This window comes from Lygodium microphyllum, chromosome 18, assembly GCF_053477565.2.
Source record: "Lygodium microphyllum isolate KBCC chromosome 18, Lygodium_microphyllum_v1.1.10, whole genome shotgun sequence".
Taxonomy (NCBI): Eukaryota; Viridiplantae; Streptophyta; class Polypodiopsida; order Schizaeales; family Lygodiaceae; genus Lygodium; species Lygodium microphyllum.
Window position 1 is genome coordinate 5,765,026 of NC_141152.1, and position 14,149 is coordinate 5,779,174.

Genomic DNA, 14,149 nt, shown 5'->3' on the forward strand with positions numbered 1-14,149 from the left:
CTAAAGAGTACCCTGATCATCCTAAGCTAATATACAAGACATGTTTGGTTACAGAGGATTTTAAATAGGAAAAGGAAGTTGAGTTTGATGAGATCTTCTCTATTGTGGTCCACATGACTATTCTTCACTTAATTCTGGCATTAGTTATAGATATATTTGGACTTGTATTAAATGGATGTTAAGACGGCTTTTCTACATGGAGATCTGCATGAGGACATTTATGTATAGTAGTCTAAGGGCTTTGTAAAAATGGATAGGGAATACCTAGTATGCAAGTTGAGAAAGAGTCCCTATGGGACTTCTAGGGAATGATATCATAAGTTTCATGCCTTTATGCATTCATAATCTTACTCTCATAGTGCTCTAGATTGGTGTCTCTACACTAAGAAGACATGAGATGGTAGCCTTATTATTTTGGTATTATATATTGATGACATATTGATTGCTAAGAGTGCTCATGATGAGCTTGATGCTTTAAATACTTAGCTCAAGAGGAGATTTGAGATGAAAGACATGGTAAAAGGGAAGTGGAACCTAGGAGGAAGAAGCTTGGCGGTGAGAACTATGGCGGATGGAGAGCAAGAGCCAAGAGAGAGAGAGAGTCAAAAAGTGGGAACTCCAATAACCACAATGTATGGCTGGGCCTTCCTTTATTCAAACTATCACTAAAAGAATAAAGAATAAGTGACTATGGCGGGCACCTGCCATCTGCAGTGTGTAGTGGCGGGTACTGTCAGTGTAGTAATACATGGTCGGCTAGGCGGAGGCGCCTTTATCCCCAACAACCTCCCACTTAAAGGCGAATATACTCAGCCTCTGTAGTAGAAAGGGCCATACACTTCTGCGCCTTGGACATCCAAGAGATGGCCCCTCCAACATAAGTGAACACATAGCCAGAAGTAGACTTCCTACTATCTGCATGTCCTGCATAATCAAAATCAGTGTACCCCACGACTTCTGTATCCTGGCTACCATAACAAAGAAACATATCTGCTACGCCCTTCAGGTACCTCATGATACCCTTCACGGCATCCCAATGTTTCTTGCCAAGTGTAGCCATATAACATGCCACAACCCCAACTGCAAAAGCAATATCTAGATGGGTGGCTATCATGGCATACATAAGACTGCCCACAACGTATGCATAGGGAATCTTGGCCATGTCAGCCCTCTGCTCATTTGTCTGCGGACAATCGGTCCTGTAAAACCTTCACATGAGAAGGTAATGGACAGCCAATAAGCTTAATATCTTGCATGCGGAAGCGCTCAAGGACTTTATGAATGTACTCCCTCTGTTGACAGATAGAGTAGTCCCTGAGATTGACTGCGCGTAATGTGCATACCAACTATATGAGAGGCTTGTCCCAGATCTTTTATCTCAAAGCTCTTCTTGAGCTGAGCCTTAAGCATATCTACCTCCTCATAAGCTGTCCTTGCTAAAAGCATGTCATCCACATAAAGTACCAAAATCAATAAAGAACGGGCTTTCTTCGTGCACAAGCACGAATCCATAGCACTGCGGCTCTAGCACTGTGACTGCATGAATGCATCAAACTTATGGTACCATTCCCTAGGTGCCTGCTTCAAGACATATAGACTCTTCTTTAGCTTGCACACTAGGTGTTCCCTACCAGGGTCTGCAAAGCCCTTAGGCTACTCCATGTAAATCTCATCATGCAAGTCCCCATGTAAAAAAGCCATCTTGACATCCATCTAGTACAAGTCCAGGTCAAGTTGTGCAACCAAGGCCAAGACTAAGGGTAGGGTGGTCATCTTGACTACAAGAGAAAAGACTTCATCAAAGTCAACACCATGCTCCTGCTTAAAAACCTTAGCAACAAATCGAGCCTTGTATGCCGGCTTGGGGTGTCCAGGGGTACTTTTTAGCTTGTATACCCACTTGCATGGCAAAGCCTTCTTACCTTGAGGCAAGGAAACCAAATCCCAAGTTTGATTCTTATGCAATGAGTCAAGCTCAGACTGCATAGCCCTCTCCCAAGGGTGACAATCACCCCTACGTATAGTCTCATCATAAGTGAGAGGCTCTCCTGCATCTGTAACTAGTACATAATCCATAGAGGGCACAAAACGGTCAGGAGGTTATCTATCTCTAGTAGAACGTCTCAATCAAGGCTCTGCTACCTGACCGACATCCTATCTAACATCAACATGTCTAGCATCTGGGCCATGAGCATCAGGTGATGCTACGCGCGGTCTAGCTGGCTATGGAGCGGGCTGAACGGAAGCAGGTGGCTTCTCCTAAAAGATAACTCTGTGTACCTCAACCACTTTCTCAGGCTACATATGCATTTTGTCCTCATGAAAGATGACATCATGGCTAGGGATCACTTTCTGCGCATGCGGATCCCATAGATGGTAATCCATCTCTCCTACATCTCCATAGCCAATGAAAATACATTTGATACTTTTAGGATCCAACTTATTGCGTTTGTCCTTGGGCATAGGCAGAATGCTTCACATCCAAAGACACACAAATGATCATAAGAGGGGGGCTTGCCTGCCCATACCTCCTTTGCAACCTGAAAGTCAATGTCACTGCTAGGCGACCTGTTAATGAGATGCACTGCAGTAGTAACTACCTCATCCCAAAAGTGTTGCAGTAAGCCAGCCTGGCTAAGCATGCTATGGACCCTGTCCTGAATGGTCCTATTCATGTGTTCAGTCATACCATTCTAGGGTGGGGTGTAAGGGGTGGTCAATTGACGCTTAATACTCCGCTGATCACAAAACTACTCAAAAGCAAGTGATACATACTCACCCCCATTATCTGACCTTAGGCATTTGAGCCTTTTCCCATATTAGTTCTCTACCAATGCAAGCCAATGCTGAAATGTGTCTAAGACATCGGATTTTCTCTTTATGGGATAAGCCCAAACCTTACATGAGTAATCATCTATGAAAGTAACAAAGTACTTTGCCCCACCAAGTGACTGATAGGGCATGGGCCCACATACATCTGAGTGCACAAGAGCCAAGGGCTCACCTATGCATTTCCTACCAGACTTTTTATGTGTATTTCTGGTCTGCCTACCATAAAAACAATGATCATAAGAATCAAAATGCGAAGAGTCAAAAGGTGGAAGATACTGCAAAGTACGAAGCATTTTCATTCCTTTAAGAGACATATACCCTAAATGAGCATGCTAAAGGAATACATGGGGAATACAATCACAGACAAAACATGATCCAATGTAGCTCGAGATACAAGTAAGGGATAGAGGCTGCCAGACTTGGCACCTCTTGCAAGTACAAGCCTGCAACGAGTAATCTTCCATGCAGAGTCTCCAAAGGACACAAAATACCTTGCATCGTCAAGCTGGCCAGCTGACAAAAGGCTGTGAGTCAACGTAGGTACATGGCGTACATCATGCAAAACAAAAGAACTGCTAGAAGGAAACTGCAGCCTAACATCTCCAATGTCCACAATGTCAAGAGACCTGTCATCACCAAGACGCACAGAACCACACATGGTACGATAGGTATGAAACCAATGTCTACAGGGTGTCATATGAAAGGACATACCTGAATCCAAGAGACAGCACTGCGCATACATAGAATGTATCTTAGAATTCTATAAGGCATCGCATGAAGAAGCTGCAAGTATGTAATCATCATCAAAACCAGTGGCCTGCATGACATTAACCTCTTCTATCTTCACACTGGACTTTGCAAGTACAATACTCCGCTCAAAAGACTTTTCCTGCACTTTTTCTTTTCCCTTTTCCTTGCGCTTATCATCGCGCATTTTATGGCACTGTGGCCTAATATGTCCTGCTTTCCCACAATAATGATAGGTAAGATCAGACTTCCATCCACGAGACTTACTGCGACCACGTGATTTGGACCTGGACTTCTGAGAGTCCCTGCCCTTATGATCATTATCATGCCTACCATTTCTGCCACCTCTAATGGCCAATGCATGTGAAGAGCGGAAAGCATCATTGTTTCTCCTGTTGATTTCCTCAGTCAATAAAGCACTCTCAACATCTTTGATTTTCAGCCCATCAAGCTTGTTCGTGCATATGGCAGTATGGAATACATCCCATGATTCAGGCAAGGTGCCAAGCAGAAACAACGGGTGCAAGTTGTCTTTGAACTCAATACCCTGTGACAACACACTCTTCATGATAGCATGAAACTAACTAAAATGAGATGAAAGGGAGGTCCCCTCCTTCATGCGAAGATCCATTAGCTGCTTTAGCCAATATATCTATGACGCATGATTCTGCTGCCTATAGAGCTCCTAAATCTTCTCCCATAAATCCCATGCACTTTGATTCTCATCTTCAACAATATTATGATGGACCCCTTCTGAGAGTGACAAAATAATGGTAGACTTGCATAGCTCATCAACTTCCATCCAAACATCATCATCCATATCCTCAAGTTTAATACCCTTAAAACGCAAGGGTTTAATCTGCAACTTCTGCACCAAAACCTGCCATATTCGGGACTTCCAATACCCATAGTTGGTACCATCCAACTTGGCAATGTTAAAGAGAGCTGTATCTTTCAAATAACCATCCATATTGTCCCAAATCAAAGCAAAAAAGTAAAATTGCAAGTTATTGTAATTAACAGAAAATGCATTAAAACCACTGCTAAAACTGGCTGAAAGGGTGGATTTCACCAAGAGAAGCACCTGTCCACCAAATATGACCAAGATAACATCAAATAGTAAGCAATACCCTCATAGAAGTGCTCAAAATCTGTAGATTTCAGCTTGTTGTAATAAATAACAGCAGTATGTAAAACTGTCCCAAAATGAAGCAATCACTGATACATATGTCACTGCAACTGCTGCTGGGTAGCAAGATACATCTAACAATGAGTTTCCATGGGCAAGAAGGTACCAAGAACTGTCAAACCAATCACCTATTAGGTAAGAGACATCTCATAGGTCCAGAAGTCATGCATGTAATGGGTCTCGGGGTAAGGGAAGAGACCAAGCACAAGCATAACTGATAGAGCCAGAAGCTCAATACATAACCATCCAAGATGCATACAAAACTAACAAACCTGTGATAGAGATAGGTGCCTACCCCAATAGGCGTATCAAATCAGCCCACTACACAAACAAACTGCAGACATAAAGCTCTCAAGAGAGCAAATGCATGTAACTGTCCCACAAACTCAAGCTCATCTGTAAATAAGACTCTATGTACATCCGAATATACCAAGAGGCTCCCACTGGAAGTGAAGTCAGATGCAAAGAGAGAAAGCAATGCTAGATCAAATACATAGCATCAGACATGCCAAATCCCAGTAGGGTACATTCGAAGCATAAATCCCAATCTATCTCAGACCCGTAAAGCATAAGCTTGAAAGCATCCAAAGAGCATGTAACTGACAACCAAATGTAATACCCAATAGATCCAAAATGCCCAAATATATCTGAAGATGAAGCTCCAAGTAACTGTCAAGCATGGGCAAACCAAGTGGCATCCGTATCTGACTAAAGCATAAATGCAAGAAGCCTAAATGTCAAGCAGTGACAATAGGCATAGACCGGTCTAAAGCATGCCAATTGAATCCAAATGCCAGTGAAGAACAACCAAGTCGGAGCTTAATACAAGCTCAAAACCATTCCAGAACCAAGAAGAAGCATTTGAAAACCTCCAGATACATTGGTATGATCATTCAAACGTCCAAGAAGCACCCCATATCCATGAACCAATGCATACACCAAGTAAATGAGCTTCAACCCACTGTATTACAGCAAGCAATTTAGTGGTATACGAAGCTCAAACGGTGCTCAAATCTGCTCCAAATCAATCCCAAAGTATAGACATAGCATCCCATAACATCCGGGCATCACCGGCATCAATAGGCATCAAACGGGCAATGCCAAGAAGCATTAAACAGTAAATGTCAAGTGCTGCCCTGTTTTGACAGTCCTAGGACTATGTATACAGCAAAGGGCTGAAGGGAAAAGCACTCGAATCGATCACTGGGAGTCAAGTACCAATGCTGGGAAGTTAAGCAATGCTCGAGGAAGTTGCCAAGAGTGCCAGGAGAGCCGAGGAGAAGCAAGGAAATGCCGGGAAGCAGATCAGCCCATCCCCCTAAAAATGTGTCGAAATTTGCATTGGCTATTCCTAGGGGTTGGGGGATCTGCAAAAGCCCTTGAGGCCACTTGGCAAGGTCAAGGGGGCTTCAATGCAGCCCAAGAAGAAGCCGATGAAGGTCCAGAAGCTCGAGGAGGAGGCGAGAGATCAAAACGTACCTGCAAATGAAGGTGCCATGGCTGCCATTGAAGCTCGGGTTGAAGCTCTTCAAATTCGGGCTGAAGAGAATCTCGGGTAAGCTCCAATGCCTTTGCTCTGATACCAATTGAAAGGGAAGTGAAACCCAGGAGGAAGAAGCTTAGCAGTGAGAGCTATGGCAGATGGAGAGCAAGAGCCAAGAGAGAGAGAGAGACTCGAAAAGTGGGAACTCCAACAACCACAATGTGTGGTCGAGCCTTCCTTTATTCAAATTGTCACTAAAAGAATAAAGAATAAGTGACTGTGATGAGCACCCACCACCTACAGTGTGTAGTGGCGGGTACTGTCAGTGTAGTAATACACGGGCAGCTAGGTGGAGGCGCCTTTACCCCCAACACATGGGGGATACTTGGCATATACTTGGTACATGCATTACAAGCAATCACTCTAAGGAACTCCTCTACTTGTCTCACAAAAGGCCCTATATTCATAAGATACTTGAGTAGTTCCATATGTAGGGTTGTAAACCCATTGGTATCCCTGTATCTTCTTATGTGAAAACCAACCAAGTAGATTTTCCCTACTCAAATGATGAGAATGTTGAGAAGGCCAAGATTCCATATGCACTCGTAGTAGGCAGCTTATGTATGCCATGATAGCCACTAGACTTGACATAGTATTTGCAGTGGGGGAGTTATGGGTTGTTACATAACAATACCTAGTTGGTGATATTAGGATGTTGTGAAGGATATTATTATGAGATACCTTAAGGACATTGCCTACTTGTATGTTTGCTATGGCAACTAGGATACTAAAGTTGTGGGTTATGCTAACTCAAATTATGTAGGACATATAGACAATAGGAAGTCCATCTCTAGCTATATCTTCAACTTTGTTGGTGGTGTCATTTCTTGGATGTCTAGGGTGAAAAAATACACTACCTTATCTACTATTGAGGTTAAGTACATTGCAACCATTGAGGCTTGCAAGGAAGTCCTATGGTTAGTCATTTGGATGCAAACCTTGGTATTCCTTCTATGACTCCTACCCTGAATTCGCATTCTACGAGTGCCATCCAATTAGTATGTAATCTAGTCTTTTATGCAAATCCCAAGAACATTGAGATACATTATCACTTTATTAGAGAGACGATTGAGGAGAAGCACATAGAACTTCTCAAGATCTCTATAAACAAGATTTCTACTTATCTAGTCACTAAAAGTTTCCCAATGGAATGATATGCCTTCCTTAGGAAAATGATGGGTGTAGAATGAGATGATGTCTTTCCTCATCCAATTATGCTCAAATATACATATTGTGCTTTTCTCCTTACTCCAAGCACATTTGCCTTTAAGTGGAAGGTTTTTAGGTATTAAAGTTTTCCTATGCCTAGCCATTTATATTTACCTTATACTCAGTGCCCACACATTGTACATTGCAGGTGGCCGCCACCCATCACTGCCATCTTTATTCATTATTCTTTACTATAATAGAATAATAAAGGAAAGACATGTCACACATTGTGACTATCCCATACATCAGTCTTGTTTGCTTGAGTTCAAACCTCCATAGCTCTTACTTTTGCTTCCCCTTGTGCTCTTCTCTTTTACTCTTACTCACCCTTTCAAAGTGCATATCGTATATGGAAAAAGCTTGATGACAAGTATGAAAAAGAAGTATTGCCTCCTAGATTTATGGGCTTAAAATTTTCATTGGTCTCCGCATAGAGGAGGGGACTTCAATGTCTAATATCCTTAATGAGTTTAATACCATTTTTAGCAACAACTGACATCTCAAAAGATTGTCTTTCATGATTCAATGAAGGTAATGTTCTTGTTAGTCACCTTGCCTCAGAGTTGGGATACTTTGACTACTACTACTAACCCCACACCCACATGTGGTTTTACAAGTGCTAATATTGAGGTATGTCTCAAAATTGGATTATGGATTTTTAGAGCATCATTTCATATTACTCCACATAGGAAGTGGTTCTCTACTTATGATTCTAGAAAGAGAGATGTGTCCGATCTTGGTAATAAATATACATGTAGTATTGTTGGCATTCGGAATATACACTTGTTATTGCCAAATGGTTTTTCTTTTGTCTTGTGGAATATATGGCATATTTCAACTTTAACCAAAATTTTGATCAGTATAGGACAACTTAACGATTGTGGTTATAGAGTGATCTTTGATGATCATGTGTAGAAGATTTGGAAGGGATCTCTTATTGTGATTTTGGCCAAAGGGCCAAAATCTAGTACTTTGTATCCTTTTCATGTTTTAGGTGATAAAAACCATTTTTTCTTTATGGCATGACTGTTTGGGGTATATACCAGTGATTGGAATGAAAGCTTTGTGCTATTTGAACTTTCTTTCTTATCTAAGTTTTCCTAATCTTGGTTTTTGTGAGCATTGTCTCTTTTGAAAGCAAACAAAAGTATCACATAAGAGAGACAATGGGAGACGAATATCAAAATATATTGATTTGGTTCATATTGATTTGTGTGGGCCAATCCCCACAATTTCATTAGGCAGAGCATTGTACTTTGTTACTTTTATGGATGATGCCACAAGGAAGGTTTGGGCTTATCCTCTTCAAAAGAAGAGTGATGTGTTGTGGATGAATTTCAAAAGTTATTGGCATTTGCAAAAAATCAATCAGGCAAGAAGCTTAACTGCTTGAAGATTGATAATGATGGAGAGTACACTTTGCATGCCTTTACAAACTTTTGTGTAAGTGGTGGTATTAAGAGAGAATTGATAGCTCTTGAGAATCTTGATCCAAATTGTGTGACTAAGAAGATGACCATGACCATTTAAGAAAGGGTATATTGGTCTCACAAATGTATTTTGGACTGAAGTTGTAAAAACAATAGTGCATTTAATCAACAAGTCTCCTAGCAAGCCATTGGATAGCAAGATACCAAAGATGTTATGGTCAAGAGACCTAGCTATGATCACTTGTGTGTTTTTATTTGTGAGGCATTTATGCATATACATAGGGAGAAATGGAGTAAGCTTGATCCTAATTCCAAAAAGTAGCCCATTAAAACGATTGAGATCTATAGAGTAGTGTTTCAAGACGATGGAAACCAATGCACGAGTAGCTTGTACAACCTATTCCACATGTTGTAGGGCATGGAGCAACTAGCAAATGCTGAGATAGGAGTGCCACAAGATGGTGGATAGCCTCACGTTTTACAAGATTAAAAAATGGAAAAGTTAAAGGCTCATATTGCATCAATTTTATGCAAGTCTACAAGTGTTTCTAGACCACCAAATAGATGTATTTCGTCTCTAGACTATGTTATGGTCACAAATTGTAGTGAGCCTTCTTGTTATGCACATGTTATAACTAGGGATAAAAGACATAACTGGAAGAGGGCCATGCAATTAGATATGGATTCTTTGGAAAAGAATGCTACCTTGGAGTTAGTTCCTTTATATAAGGGCAAACATGCATTGCCATGTAAGTGGGTCTGCAAGTTGAAGGTATATTCATCTAATGCATTGCCTAAATACAATGCAAGATGAGTGGCCAAAATATTTAAGCAATACAAGGTGATTGACTTTGATGAGATATTTTCACCAATAGTCAAGATGACCATCCTCCATATAGTTCTTGCTTTGGTTTCTAGGGAGGATATGAACTCGATTCATATGGATGTAAAGACTACTTTCTTGCATGGGGACTTGCATGAGGATATTTACATGCAATAGCTTGAGGGGTTTATTATGCAAGGTAAGAAACAGTTGGTATGTAAGCTACATAAGAGCTTGTATGGCTTTAAATAGGCTCCCAAGGAATAATATTATGAGTTTCATGCCTTATGTAGTCTCAGGGTACACCATGACTGAGACTGATTACTGCCTATATATGAGGAAGGCTAGGGATAGTGGCCTTATGATCTTGATTCTATATATGGATGACATCGTAATTGTTGGGAAGTCCATTATGGATGTGGATGCTTTAAAGAAAATCTTACATGAAGCCTTTGACATAAAGTACTTGGGGAATGCTAGTTACGTCATTGATATGTGCATTATCCAAGATCAAGACAAAAAGATACTTAGGGAATGCTAGTCGCATTCTTGATATATGCATTATCCGAGATCAAGACAAAAAGATACTTAGGGAATGCTAGTTTCATTCTTGATATGTGTATTATCTGAGATCAAGACAAAAAGATACTCTATTCGTCTCAAAAGGAATACACTGGCAAGGTATTGGTGGAGTGTTTCAATATGGAGAGGGGGAAGGCTATACATATACGATGGTTGCTACACATCCAAACATTGCCTATGTAGTGGGAGTAGTTAGCAAGTATATGGAAAACCCTAGCAGGAAGCATTGGGAGATAGTAAAGAGTATCATGAGATACTTGAATGGCACCAAATTTATATGCATATGCTTCAAGAGGAATGATGCATTTGTTCTTGGATATGTAGATACAAATTTTGTAGGGAGTGTAGACTCTAGGACATTCACTATAGGTTTTTTTTTCACTAGCATATGTGGTACAGTCTCTTGAATCTCTCAATTATAGCCATGTTTAGTGTTACCTACCACAATGCTTACACAAGGAAGCTATATGGTTTACTCATCCATTGAAGGAGAGGTTCTTAAATAGGACTCTAATAGTCAAAGTGCCAATTTTGTTGGCATGGAACATTCTCTTTCATGCAAAGACAAAGGACATTGAGATTAAGTATCACTTCATTAGAAAGGTGCTTGAGGACAAGTGCATTGAGCTTGTCAAGCTCCATATAAATGATAATCATGCAAATCTTCTCACAAAAAGTTTACCTTCTGAGTGCTTTGCATACTGTAGAGTGCTAATGGGAATTGAATCGTATTTTCACTTTCTTCTTATACTCCCAGAAAGGCACATTGGCCTTTAAGTGGGATGCTATTGATATAAAGGCTAATGGCCAATAGCCGAGCAAGCACCCCTTGTATATGTGCACACTATACATTCATATATAAGTAAAGATGACAAAGAATAAGGATACTACTCATTTTGTACCCATATAACTCTATTGTATTCTTCTCTCTCTCACACCCCTCTTGCGGTCCATAGCTTCTACCTTTCATCCCTCCATTGTTTCCCTCTCAAGTATAGCACATGCAAGCTCTTGTCGAGGCTCTTTCCTCCTATCCACCTAGCACCATCATCTCTTGAGCTACTATCCTTAAGTTTCTCATGAGATGCTAGTATTTTTATGCTACTTGCTTGTCAATGAATAAATGAGTGCTAGCTAGACATGTAAGGGTATCTATTAGACATAGCTCAATCTTGACCTACCTAGTTGCACATATTAAACTCTAATGAGCTCTCTCCTCCCATTGCTCATATGCTACACACTAAGTGGATGGTTAAGAAGAGTAGTAGACAAAGTGAAGAAAAAATATGAATTATGAGGGGGGAAAAAGGATGCGCATCCATATTATCACCTTTCTAAATCCATTGCTCTCTCGACTATGCCAACATGTCATTTTTTGTCTAATAAAAGGATGCAATTGTATCATCACAAAACAATCTTCATGGTCTTAAATGATATGATTGCAAGGTTTATGGACAATGAAACAAGTGCATATGCTTGACCATCCCTACCACCCAACCAATGCAACTACTCTAAAGTGGGAGATGATATGATCGCAAGGTTTATGGACAAGAAAATAGGTGCATGTGCTTGAACCACCCAACACAACTACTCTATAGTGGGAGATGGCTATGAATGAATATGTTGTAACATTTGATGAGCTAGAAGAAGAAAGTACTTGCATCATTATTGCACCATGGCATAAAGAACAACTTTTTTTCAATTATGTAATTGCCATCAATGGCTTTGATGTTTGTTTGTAGTCAATGATAATAGTAATGGACACGCATGATGTTGATACTATTGTTAGCATTCACATATTATGTAGAGGATCATAAAATTTGATGTCTTTGAGTGATAGCCTCATCTTGTTGCATCCATTATTGCATTGTGGCAAGCATGATCTAGCCACTTGAAACTTGGAAGCTTGACTTTAGTGCAAGATCCTCCACAAATGCACGTGCTATAAAGGCACATGTAGAGGGAGAGAGTTTCTTCTATAGAGGAGAAATGAGTTAGAGAGAGCTAAGTAACCTATAAATTGACCTTAGAATTGTGGTTCTAAGATAGTAAAAAGCCTTGCTCTTGAAAATTAAGTTTCCATCTAATCAAACATTGAGCTACCAACTTCAAATACAATAGGTCTCCTTCTTATCATCTCCAATGGTTGCCCTTCTTCTTTCAACACAATGATCCATTGCAACTATGGCTCCTTGTCAAAACTTGCTAGCAGGTGGGCCCAAACTTGCCACCCTTTGTCAATACATCTACGTCACTAGTAACAATGTATCATCTTCAATCAACATGATATGCCCATCTCACATTAACATAATGGCTGCTAGCTTCTAGACAGTTAAGCGATAATATGGCAATTGTATAATACTTCATAGTGTCTTACACATCCATTTTGTTTGAAATGCTTTCACATAGTTGGTTGAGATTGACAAAGTGTTGAAAGATTAGAAGGTTGGAAAAGGGAAGAGAGAGAGAGGAGAGGAGAGAGAGAGAGAAAGAAAGGAAGAAACATATATTAACTTCTACAAAAGGCCATAGTGGCCCATGAGATAAAACCAAAGTACATCTCTATCCAATGCCATCTCATCAGAAAAGTGAAAGAAAAATGCATCCTAGGATAATGCTAACATCTAAAGATCTCTATGTCTAAAAAACTAAATGTATAAAGTGTCTTACTATAGTAGCTCCTCTTTAAATCTTAAGATCAACACATGATCCCAACCAGGATGTGATCTAGGGCCGGCCCTACTAATGTATCAAAGGGTGAGTCTCCTGTATCTCATAATGATGGCTCTAATATGACTATAGTATGGAGCCCTCAATCTCATCGATTGCATGGTCGAGGTCGCTGTGCCTCGACAAAGTGCAATGGCCTTATCTAGTGTGACTCTATGGCATGGAGGACAAGTAGTCTAGCAAGATGGATCTATGTTTTTGCTGAGCTAGTAGTGCATGTGATCTATGAAAGAAATATGTCACTACTCTCTACTCGGGTCCTCCGGGCAAGCTAGTCTCTTGTCTTGTAGTAGTGTTATGCGATGTCTTGAAAGCTCCAAGAGGAAAATCCCTAGACATCTTTGCTCCTCATACTCCATGACACAACAAAGAGGTCCAAAAGCCATGAGAAAAAGGAAATGATACCTTCCTCATATGTCATAATACACAGTACATCTGCATATGTAGTACTCCTCCATCTCACACTCTTTGCCAACAAACCTGGCATACCTTATCAATCACTAGAATATATATTCATTTATATGTCTCTATCCTCAACTGATGGGAGGAGATTTGCATCTGTCCAATAACAACCCACATATTGTGGGAGAGGTGTGTGTCCATATATTGTGTGGTTGAACAATAAATCCATACTTAGAGAGATGTAGGAAGTGTCTCTAGTAAAACTCCATCTTCGGTCCTAGAGGGAACGGTGGCTAGATCCAAGTCCGCCCTATCTCACCTGTCAGGACATCATCCCTATAGCTCAAATCACCTAAGAGTTCTCTAAAGGAGATGGCCATCTCTTCTATTGAGTTACAATTGAAAGCTATTGTGGTGTGATGATCGATGTGAGGAAGGAGATAAGCATAATTAGGAGTAAAACCCTCCTACTGCTACTGCTGTTGCCAGAGATTCTCATTCTCTTATCTTTTATTGTCTCTCAATGTTGTAATTCCATGCCTGGGCTTTGAGCTATGCTCTTCTTTCAAGAAGTTTCATGCTCCTGATCAACATCTCAGCATGGAGCATGCTATCTTCATCTTTGAGGAGATGGTGGAGCTTCTATCAGCGTTCAAAGAGTG